This window comes from Rhododendron vialii, chromosome 12a (assembly GCF_030253575.1).
Source record: "Rhododendron vialii isolate Sample 1 chromosome 12a, ASM3025357v1".
Lineage (NCBI taxonomy): Eukaryota > Viridiplantae > Streptophyta > Magnoliopsida > Ericales > Ericaceae > Rhododendron > Rhododendron vialii.
The window spans coordinates 31,629,409-31,642,063 of NC_080568.1; the positions used below are offsets into that span (position 1 = coordinate 31,629,409).

At 38.4% G+C, this 12,655-nt stretch overlaps 1 pseudogene; it reads left to right on the forward strand.

Annotated features, from left to right (window-relative positions):
• The first annotated feature begins 5,337 nt into the window (after positions 1-5,337).
• On the forward strand, positions 5,338-10,238 carry LOC131312069 (putative leucine-rich repeat receptor-like serine/threonine-protein kinase At2g24130; annotated as a pseudogene).
• The last annotated feature ends 2,417 nt before the right edge of the window (positions 10,239-12,655 follow it).

Here is a 12,655-nt window from a genome sequence, read left to right on the forward strand (position 1 = left end):
CTAGTTCTAAGGCCTTCATTCATTTCTAAAGAGCTCTAGTGAGTTTATAGGTCTTTTTACACTTCATCGAACAACACAAAACTGCTTTATCATCGAGATTCGCCTAATACACAGGGCTTATACATTTAAGAAACCAAATTTTGGTGCCCATACCACCAACAATATAACTTGACCACTAGAACTCCTAAACTACCATCATTTGATAACCCCCAGCAGTATTGACGCCACAACCTTGGTGGTAGTGATGTTGGTGTAGGTGGTGAAGTGATGGTGGTGCTACATTGATCTTTGTAGTAGTCTGCTTACTACCAACTTTTCATAAATTAATACCGAGTATTGTTATGATTGAATTTCACCATCTTTTAATACTTTGAAAATTTCTTTTTATCGATATATAATAGGCCTTTATCGAATTTAAGATGAGGGAGATGCGAGCTCTTTACTTAAATGATTTACTTTTCAACTCACAAAGGGTAAATTGTTCATGTCTTTTGTTGCAAAAATATTTTAGTATTGAAACCACTTGAGTTAGAAAATAGACTTAAAGAGGTTTTTATTGACTCAAACCATGCAAAAATCGGAGTTCCGGAGTGTCCGGAAAAAACCTGCAAAGTTTGAGCAATTGTGAAGTCTGATGCGCCCCAGGCGCAATACCATGCTTCCCAGGCGCAATCCCATGCGCCCGGGCGCATCTTAGGAGTTTCAAAACCTACCAAACTTTGCGGTCTTACCACGGACACTACAGAACTCCAATTTGGACGTGGTTTGAACCATTGAAAAGCTAGTCTTGCCTAATTTCTAACTAAATTATTTTTACTACAAATAATTTTATTCACCAAAAGATAGGACAATTTTACCCTCAATAGATCGAAAAAAATAATTATTTTTGAAAAATCATTGAATCACTCTAACTTTAAACCGGATTGAAACCAATTTTGTATGGATAATTCGTGTATTTAGATAACTAAAATATGATGGCAACTAACCATAATTATATTAGATTTTGATTTATCAAACGTTGGTCGAAAGTAGACGAATTCGAAGATCATTGGAGCCACTAAGGCTAAAACATGTTTCCATGTCCTTCCATTGATTCTATGTTCCCTTCGGTACTCGCATTTCTAGTTCTAAGGCCTTCGTTCATTTCTAAAGAGCTCCAGAGAGTTTATAGGGCATTTTACACTTCATTAAACAACACCAAACTGCTTTATCATTGAGATTCGCAAAATACACAAGGCTTATACATTTAAGAAACCAAATTTTGGTGCCCATACCACCAACAATATAACTTGACAACTACAACTCCCAAACCTTGGTGGTAGTGATGTTGGTGTAGGTGGTGAAGTGATGGGGTGCTCCGTTGATGTTTGTAGTGGTCTGTTTACAACCAACTTTTCATAAAATTATCAAGAGTTTTGTTATGATTGGATTTCACCATCTTTTAATACTATGAAAATTCATTTTATCGATATATAATAGGTTTTTATCGAATATAAGATGAGGGAGATTCGAGTTCTTTACTTAAATGATTTACTTTACGACTCACATAGGGTAAATTGGTCATGTCTTTTGTTGCAAAATTATTTTAGGATTCAAACTACTTGGGATAGAAATTAGACTTAAAGAGCTTTTTAACGGTTTAAACCTTGAAAAATCGGAGTTCCTGAGTGTCCGGGACAAACCCGCAAAATTTGAGCAATAGTGGAGTCTCAATGCGGCCCAGGCGCAATACCATGCTCCCCAGGCGCAATCCCATGCTCCCGGGCGCATATTAGGAGTTTCAAAACCTACCAAACTTTGCGCTCTTACCACGGGGACTCCCCAACTCCGATTCGGACGTGGTTTGAACCATTGAAAAGCTAGTCTTGCCTAATTTCTAACTGAATTACTTTTACTAAAAAAAAATTTATTCACCAAAAGATAGGACAATCAATAGGTCGAAAAACTAATAATTTTGGAAAAATCATTGAATGACTCTAACTTTAAACCGGATTGAAACCAATTTTGTATGGATAAAGAATGTATTTAGATTACAAAAATATTGTGGGATTGAGCCATAATTATAATAGATTTTGGTTTATCTAAAGTTGATCGAAAGTAAACGAATTTGAAGATCATCGGAGCCACTAAGGCTAAAACATGTTTTCATGCCCTTCCATTGATTCTATGTTCCCTTTAGTACTCGCATTCCTCATTCTTAGGCCTTCGGTCATTTCTAAAGAGCTCCAGAGAGTTTATAGGGCTTTTTACACTTTATCGAACAACACAAAACTGCTTTATCAACGAGATTCCCCTAATACGCTGGGCTTATACATTTAAGAAACCAAATTTTAGTGCCAATACCAACAATATAACTTGACCACTACAACTCCCAAACCACCATCACCACCATCATTTGATAACCCTAGCAGTATTGACGCCGCAACCTTGGTGGTAGTGATGTTGGTGTAGGTGTTGAAGTGATGGTGGATCTCCGTTGATCTTTGTAGTGGACCCTTTCTACCAACTTTTCTTAAATTAATCACAAGCATTTTTATGATTGGATTTCACCATCCTTTAATACTTCGGAAATTCTTTTTATCGATATATAACAGGTCTTTATCGAATTTAAGATGAGGAAGATGCGAGCTCCTTACTTAAATGATTTACTTTTCGACTCACAAAGGGTAAATTGGTCATGTCTTTTGTTGCAAAAATATTTTAGGATTCAAACTACTTGGGTTAGAAATTAGACTTAAAGAGCTTTGTAACGACTCAAACCTTGCAAAAATCGGAGTTCCGAAGTGTCCGCGACAAACCTGCAAAGTTTGAGCAATTGTGGAGTCTTTGAGCGCCCTAGGCGCAATACCATGCTCCCCAGGCGCAATTTCATGCGCCCGGGCGCATCTTAGGAGTTTCAAAACTTACCAAACTTTGCGGTCTTGTCACAGACACTTCAGAACTCCGATTTGGACATGGTTTGAACCATTGAAAAGCTGGTCTTGCCTAATTTTCAACCGAATTACATTTACTACAAAATCAATTTATTCACCAAAAGATAGGACAATTTTACCCTCAATAGGTCGAAGAAAAAATAATTTTGGAAAAATTTGTAAATCACTCTTACTTTAAACCGGATTGAAACCTATTTTGTATGGATAAAGAGTGTATTTAGATTACTAAAATATGGTGGGATTGAACAATAGTTATAATAGATTTTGGTTTATCGAAAGTTGGTCGAATGTAGATGAATTCAAAGATCATCGGAGCCACTAAAGCTAAAACATGTTTTGATGTCCTTCCATTGATTCTATGTTCCCTTCGGTACTCGCATTCCTAGTTCTAAGGCCTTCGTTCATTTCTAAAGAGCTCCACAGAGTTTATAGGGCCTTTTACATTTCATCGAACAACACAAAACTGCTTTATCAACGAGATTCCCCTAATACTCTGGGCTTATACATTTAAGAAACCAAATTTTGGTGCTCATACCACAAACAATATAACTTGACCACTACAACTCCCAAACCACCGTCATTTGATAACCCCCAGCAGTATTGACGCCACAACCTTGGTGGTAGTGATGTTGGTGTAGGTGGTGAAGTAATGGTGGTAGTCCATTGATCTTGTAGTGGTCTGCTTACTACCAACTTTCATAAGTTAATCACGAGTATTGTTATGATTGGATTTCACCATCTTTTAGTATTTTGGAAATTCTTTTTATCGATATATAATAGGTCTTTATCAAATTTAATATGAGGGAGATGCGAGCTCTTTACTTAAATGATTTGCTTTTAGACTCACAAAGAGTAAATTGGTCATGTCTTTTGTTGCAAAAATATTTTAGCATTCAAACTACTTGGATTAGAAAATAGACTTAGAGAGCTTTTTAACGGCTCAAACCTTGCAAAAATTGGAGTTCTAGAGTGTCCGAGACAAACCCGCAAAGTTTTAGCAATTGTGGAGTCTTAATGCGCCCCAGGTGCAATACCATGCTCCCCAGGCGCAATTGCATGCGCCCGGGCGCATCTTAGGAGTTTCAAAACCTACCAAACTTTGCGGTCTTGCCACGGACATTTCCGAACTCCGATTTGGACTGGTTCTAACCATTGAAAAGCTAGTCTTGCCTAATTTCTAACCGAATAACTTTTACTAGAAAAAAATTTATTCACAAAAAATAGGACAATTTTACCCTCAATAGGTCGAAAAGAAATAATTTTGGAAAAATCATTGAATCACTCTAACTTTAAACCGGATTGAAACCTATTTTGTATAGATAAAGAGTGTATTTAGATTACTAAAATATGGTGGGATTGAACCATAATTATAATAGATTTTGGTTTATCGAAAGTTGGTCGAAAGTTGACGAATTCAAAGATCATCGGAGCTACTAAGGCTAAAACATGTTTTCATGTCATTCCATTTATTCTATGTTCCCTTCGGTACTCGCATTCCTAGTTCTAAGGCCTTCGTTCATTTCCCCGTTTTGAAAAATCCAAACAAAAAAAAAAAAAAAATTATACTTGTAATAAGTTTAAATAAAAAGACTTGAGGAACTTTACACAAAACTATTGCTGGTCTAGTGGCACTGTAATGTATCTTGGGGCACCCTGAACCAGGGTTTGAATCCCCAATTGCCCAGTATTTTTTTTGTTTTCCAATCTCTCTCTCTCTCTCTCTCTCTCTCTCTCTCTCTCTCTCTCTCATTCTTACAAGGTTTGTAATTCTTTCCCCCAGTTTTCCAATCTCTCTCTCTCTCTCTCTCTCTCTCTCTCTCTCTCTCTCTCTCTCTCTCATTCTTACAAGGTTTGTAATTCTTTCCCCCATCAATTGGAACTGAACGTGACCATTTGGAAATTAAAATTTTCGAAGACCCATTCGAACACATAAAAATTTTAAAAATTAATGTTGTTCAACTAGCTAGGTATTTACGATTATGAAAAAAAATTAATACTTCGTACAAATACTGTAAAAAAATGCATTTTAGAGAATGGTAGGTTTTGGATAAAAAAATTTAATATCATAATGTCTTGTATTTGCATACCACAAGAGAGTTGAAGCAAGCCTTTATTTCTTTTTCAAAAAAGAAAAACCCACGTCAAAACCTAATTAAATGACTTGAGTCTTAATTTTTTTTCTTCATATTTTTTTCGTGTATCATGTAACTCCATTTTCATTAAACGGTGCCACCCCCGCGTCCGAATCCTGACTCCGCCCCTGGGTCTAGTCCTTCTTTTTAGTCATGTTAGAGCAACCATGCTCCAAATCTATCTCCATATTGAGGAGAGATTATGCAATTTATCTCTTATTTTCTTCAACTTTTTGTACTTTATGAGAGAATTTTGGAAGAACATTTTAGGTTCAGGATCACAAAGGAGAAAAATGATATTCCAATCCTTTACATTCGACAGACTAACCAAATCCAGAACCCTTAGACAAAGAGAGACGACCCCAAGCCGGCACTTCAACATTGTCAACTGTTATTCTCCCTTAGATTGCTTGTTGCATCATCAAGTCTTAAAGATTGATTAGTCACCCCACAAAGAAATGATTGATTAGTCACCCTGCGAATCATAGCTAAATTGGACTAATTCATTCAGATAGATCTCCTCCCACTTCATCAACCCATCTGGAATAAGCTTAGCTATGCTAGTCAGCCGAGTCTAGGTCTATTAATACAGCATGTAACGCCATGAACCTAGGATCGATATAGAGGTCTCATAACAGAAACCTATCGTTGAGGGATTCCAAATTTCTCCAACATGGTTTTCCGGAGAACCATCTTCCTTTTTCTACTGCAACATTTCTTCATAATCTCAAGACATGCTCTTTCTGTTCACCACTCTTTAGAAACCGATAGAGCTGCGCTTCTGGAGTTCAAAAAGACCATAACGGCCGACCCAAATTCCAGACTTTCCAACTGGAATGATTCCACTCACGTTTGCTACTTCACCGGTGTTATGTGCAACAAAGAGCACCACCGCGTGTGGCAACTCAACCTAAATGATTCCGGAATTGTGGGGCCGCTTTCTCCTTTCATTTCAAACCTCACCGACCTCAGAGTCCTAGAGCTTGTGAATAATCACCTGTCTGGCGAAATCCCACGGGAATTCTCCTCCCTCCGAGACCTTCGACACCTGTTGCTGGAGGGGAACAATATCCATGGCCAGATTCCAGATACATTCTCCCTTCTTGTCAATCTCTCCGTGGTAGATCTCCGGCAAAACAGACTAACGGGTAAACTCCCACCTTCCTTCTTCTCTAACTGCACTCTATTGAAAAATGTAGACCTTTCCTTCAACTTCCTAGAAGGGAATATTCCGGAAATCGGAAGCTGCCGGGGTTTGTGGAACCTCAATTTTTATAACAATCAGTTCACCGGGGAAATCCCATTTTCGATCACCAATGCTACGAGCATGGTAAGTTTGGATGTGGAGTATAATTTTCTCTCTGGTGAATTGCCTTCAAAGATAGTGGAAAGTCTACCTGACCTTGAGTTTCTCCATTTATCGTTTAATCCCATGATTAGTCCTGAAAACAACTCTAATCTTGATCCTTTCTTCACTGCCCTTTGTAATTACACCAGTGTGGTAGAGCTTGAATTGGAAGGTATGGGACTAGGTGGAAAACTCCCAACTTCTATTGGGAAATGTGTTTATCTTGAATCTCTTTTGCTGCAAGAAAACAATATCACGGGATCAATTCCTCCTACTTTGTCGAATCTTACCCATCTCTCGCTGCTGAATTTGACATCCAATCTTTTGAGTGGAACCATTCCCGAAGAGATCAGTCAGCTAGCACACTTGCAGCAACTGTTCTTATCCCACAATTCATTGAGCGGACCGATTCCAGCAGCAGTAGGACAGTTCCAACACCTTGGTCTTCTTGATCTATCGAACAACAAATTTTCCAGTGAGATCCCAAAAAGTCTAGGAAATTTGGTCCAAATAAACTCTATGTTTCTCAATAATAATCTTCTCTCGGGATCAATTCCTTCAAGTTTAGGACAGTGCAGAGATCTCTACACGCTAGACTTGTCCTATAACAATTTAACTGGGAATATCCCTCTGGAAATTTCGGGTTTACGCGAGATGAGAATATTTATCAATCTTTCCCACAACCTTCTAGAAGGGGATTTGCCAATTGAACTCAGCAAATTGGAAAATGTTCAAGAAATGGACCTCTCGTCGAATAGGTTCACCGGTCGTGTCTTCCCACGGATATCAAGCTGCATTGCCTTGAGTTTGCTAAATATATCACACAATCTTCTTGAAGGGGAGCTTCCGGAATCCTTAGGTGATCTCAAGAACCTTAAGGTCTTTGATGTCTCAGGGAATCATTTATTCGGAACAATCCCAAAAAGCTTGAGTAATATCCGCACTCTTAAATTTCTCAATCTTTCCGTAAACCAATTATCTGGAACCATCCCCTCTGGTGGCATCTTTGATTCTGTCACAAACTCATCGTTTTTGCAAAACGGGAACCTTTGTGGATCGATTCCGGGTATCCCCAACTGCCACAAAAGCAAAATAAAACGGTTTCTTTTGACTGCTTTCTTGATTGTATTATGCATTGTCATTGCGCTATCAGTTTCCTTCTTGTTAGTCTATCGTATGATGGTATGGCGGTACTTAAAAGTGATAATATCTGCTCGTGGAAAGGCTTGAGGCTTCGTGATGGTACAAGGTTGTTAGCTCGGTCTTGGAGTCTTAATTTTTGCATATTTTCTCTGTGAATCTTTTCTTTGTTGGGTTTTGTTTACTGGTTTTCCTAGGCAGCTAGGAATGTGTTAGTTCTGCCTGGGTTCCCGTTGTATGTTTGGGATTTTCCTTTGTTATTGGTTGGTTTGCTTTATAAAATGGTTAATTACCCAAAACAAAAAAAAAAAACATACAAAGAACTGTTTAATGTCACTGGAGGATTTGATTGAAATTATGCGGAAGCGTTCAATCTACTCCTAAAGGGGGGTGAATAGGAATTTTGAAAAAAAAAAAACCAATTTTTTTTAGTGAAAAAATTAATATAGAAGAACGGGTTGATTATCTTGATTAATCCAAACCAAAAATCAAATATTGCAGTAGAATAAAAAATGTGACAAGAGATGCACGATTTACGTCGAAAAACTTAGGGTCCTAAATAACCCTAAGCCAAAACCACGGCCTAACACTACTGTTTTATTCTATTAATCGAAAAGAAGTACAGATTGCGAAATAGTAAAAACTTTACCCAAACCTTTACCTATTCTCGCCAATCTCCGATGCTCCCTGAGCTTCTTTAAGATCTAATAGATGCACCACGGACTTCACGCCCGATTTTCGGATTCAACCGGCTCCAAATCAGTCTCCAAAAGATTCGACCATAGTAGCAAACAACACAAAGAATGGATGAATGATATGATGAAAAGCGTGATCCAGACAACCTGAAATAAAACGTTCGAAGATTCAAGAACGAAAGAACGTGGGCTGCCACAAACTCATCAAACTCGCCTCCACCGAAAAACCAAAAAAAAATCGTGCAACCCTTTCTTTTGTTTTTATAAGAAAAACTCTCACGCCTCAAAAACAGAGTGGTCGTCCACCCCTTTTTATATAAAAAGGAATAATAGACAATCTTTTGATTTGGGGGAAAACGTGTTCCATTTTTCAGGGGAAAGTAAATCACCTAATCACCTTAAACGATTAAGATTAAGGTAATGTATGTTATGTATATAAGAATATAAGCAAGGAAAGTCCCCTAATTCAGTAACGGAGACTAAAATATTTTTGAACTCAATAATGCTTGCATGAGATGCCGTGCAATGCTTTTACCTCTCACGCAATTGGATCAATTTCGCAACGGTCAACTTGGCTCAGAAAATGGGAGGAACATCAAGCGAGAAACTACCTTCTAAGAACCTACCCATTACAATCAAACGAAGTTGAAATAACAAAGATACCAAAAGAGGTTTGGACAGCCCCGGAAAGTGCCAAAAAATCTAACAGATGAGCAGAGGAAACTGGGGTCGGGGAGCTCTGGGCGTGTTTACAAGGGAGTGCTTCTGAATGGGATGCACATAGCAGTTAAAGTGCTACGGTTGCAGGCAGGGAATCCCACAAAGAGTTTCAACAGAGAATGCCAAGTTCTGAAGAGGATTCGACACAGGAATCTGATAAGGAACATAACGACTTGTAGTCAACCCGATTTCAAGGCCCTTGTTCTTCCTTATATGGCGAATGGAAGTTTGGACAGTCGGCTTTATCCGCACTCTGGGACTGGTTTGTCTACTTCAGGGTCTTCAGACTTGACGTTGATCCAGAGGGTGAATATTTGCAGCGACATAGCGGAAGGGATGGCTTATTTGCACCACCACTCTCCGGTTAGAGTCATACATTGTGATCTGAAGCCGAGCAATGTTCTTCTCAATGACAACATGACGGCCGTGGTATCTGATTTTGGGATCGCGAGGTTGGTTATGACGGTTGGAGGGGGAAACAATTGTCGATTTTTTGAGAATATTGGAAAGTCTACTACAAATATGGTGTGTGGATCCATTGGGTATATTGCACCAGGTACATAGTTCTCCTTTTCCATTACATCTGATTGATTGAAATGGATATAAAACTTAGAAACAAGTATTAGACATCGTTATATATTGTTTGGATTGAAATTTTTGTCACTACTACCACACATCATCAATTAATAGGTGTTTTTTCTTAAATCTTCTTTATGTTCTACTGTAATGTTTACTGAATGCGGAGTATGGAATGGGATCAAACATGAACATAAAGGGAGACGTTCACAGCTTTGGCATCCTAGTTCTTGAGATGGTGACCAGGAAGAGACCGACAGACAACATGTTTGCCGGGGGACTAAGCCTGCACAAATGGGTTGAGAGCCATTACCACGGACAGATAGAGAGAGCTGTGGACCCGTTGCTGGTGAAAGAGATGAGTGATCAGACCCCAGAAGTGAAGAAAATGTGGGAAGTTGCAATTGGAGAGCTGGCAAAGCTGGGGATTCTTTGATCTCAGGATTCACCCTCAACTAGGCCTGCGCTGCTTGATGCTGCCGATGACTTGGATCGCCTCAAACGGTACCTCATGGGGGATACTACCGCAACATTTGCCTCCACTCTTGGAATTTCATCTTCTACTGTTGGCAACCATACTAGCGTGCAAAAACTGGTAGTTTGACATTTGTTGTATCAGTACGGATTTGGCGACGAATACAATAATGGGAGCCTTGTGCGCTGGGTATCTTTTATATTACTAGATTTACTGCCCCATGAACTTTCAATGTTGGGTAGGAGATATGGATACAAATTTCATTGGGAAGTTTGGAGATGTTAAATTGGTTCTCATCCTATGTTAGTGATTATGCCACTGAATGCACAATTATGCCTTACCACGGTGGGCAATTATTTTTTTTTTTCCCACTTTTCTTAGGGAGAGTGGATTTTAAGACTCGCACTCATTCCAGTAACACTTGCTATTTTGATTATACTCCATAGCGAAATCTTATGCTTGGACAAGTAGCTTGTCACAAGCTAAAACAAATCATGAAAATCATTTCGGGTTAGCATAAAGAAAAACTTAAAATGATCGATGCCAACAAACAAAGGATTGTTTTCATGCGTATTAACGTCGCGGGAAAAAAAATTCAAGCAAGTTGTAACGTTTCAAAACAAACAAGTAACAGTAATCAAACAAGCAATTTATTTTGGTGTTGTAAAAAAAACCATGGCCTATGACACAGATTCCATTATAAATATTTCCAATGGTAATAATGGGAAGATTCTGTTTGCAGCACAATGATTTTTTGGTACACTTGCAGCACAATGATATGTTAATGGGTGATTGGTGTGGTGGATGAACTTCGGGCTATTACGGTGTTGCCCCTCAAAGGGACAGTACGCCCCCTAAGTTTTCAATGGCGCAATTGTTGAAAAGTCGACATCCTATTTTTTATTTTTTTGGTGTTAAGAATTTTCTTAAAGTGTTTTGGTGGCGGGTGAAGGTTGTAAAGTAGATTGTTACTTTGAGAATTTTCGCAATCGATTTTCTAGTGTTGTTATTGGTAGTAAATACCATAATAGTGGTGAAATAGTAATAGTAGTGATAGTGAAAAACCGGTAAATTGCATGAGAAACCTCGGAAAGATGAGTGAAGTCGAAATGATAAATCCGATTCTAGGAGAAGACGTAATTTGAACAACTGCTCATCAGTGGCAAAATTTGAGGAAGTGGTGTGATTAGATGCTTTCGTCAAGATTGGCCAGGGTAGGGACGGGATATGAGCAACTGCTCATCCTTGCGAGTAATTAAATATTAGGGAAAATGACGGTCCAGGACGATGATAGCGTTAGTTGGGAAAGCAACACTGCGAATACCCAACATGAATACAAACCACATAGTTCTGAAACAAAGAGCAAGTCAACTAGACACAGATCTTGAGAAGTCTCAAAGGGATCCTCTATGCATATCAAATGAAGGTCGTTTCCAACCCTCCTAGCTAGTCCAGTCTTTAGCTCTCTTGCTGTGTAAATAGGCAACAGAACTGAAGAAAATGTCGGAAGTTGCAATCGAAGAGCTAACCGAGCTAGGGATTCTTTGCACACAGAACTCACCCTCGACTAGGCCTACAATGCTTGATGCTGCCAACGACTTGGCCTGCCTCAAAACCTGCCTAAAAAATATACCCTATGGGAGATAAAATCGCAACAGTTGGCTCCTCAAATGGTACCTTACGGTGACCACTATAGTTGTGGGAGCCTCGTGATAGTGTCTCTTCTTCTTCTTCTTCTTTTTATTTATTTTTATTTATTTATACATATGTATATATTGCCTCGTGAACTTTCAGTGTGGGGTAGAAACATGGATTCGAGGATCTCATCCTATAATATGGTGAGGGAGACATTTTTTATTTTGATCATCATGGTCTGGGAGACATCAGTAGGCAGATTTTACTCACTTTAGGAGAGAGACTGAATTTTGTGACTCGAGCTCTTGCCACCAAGCAATTGCTAATTTCCAATTAACACTCCTACTTGACAGCAAAATCTCATACTTGTACAATCTAAAACAGATCAGGCAAATCGTTTTGGGTGATCATAACATTTTCTCTCTGAGCCGGAAGAACAACTAGAACAACAAATGCCGGCAAGTAAAGGATCGTCTTCGTGAATACTGACGTTGCCGAGAAATTTTAAGCAAGTTGTAAGGAATTAATCAAACATACAAACATGTTTCAAAACAGACAAGTAACAGTAATCGAATATGCAATTTATAATGGGTTTACAAGAAATTTGTAAATGGTACTTCTAAGACAAAGCCCCAAAGAAACCGAATTTGGTGTTATTCCCCCATTAGAAAACTTTTTTGAAACATCGCAATGAAAGGCTCTCATTAATAATGTCGAAATGTTAACCTAAAATGCAAAAGTGGATTAAAACTAAATGATTACCATATCTATCTTTTGCATGGAAATTCATAATGTCAAGATCGAAAAACTCATGATATACACATGCTCTGAATTGATTTACACAAGTTATGAATTCAAATTAAGACTGATATTGTTGATTATTGTATTTTTTTTTTTAACTCGTAATACATTTCATGAAGTTATGGTTTCTTTCGGCCTGATTTTAGTTTTCTTTGATACATATCTGGAGTTTTCAAGTAAAATTCGCACTACGTTGAGAT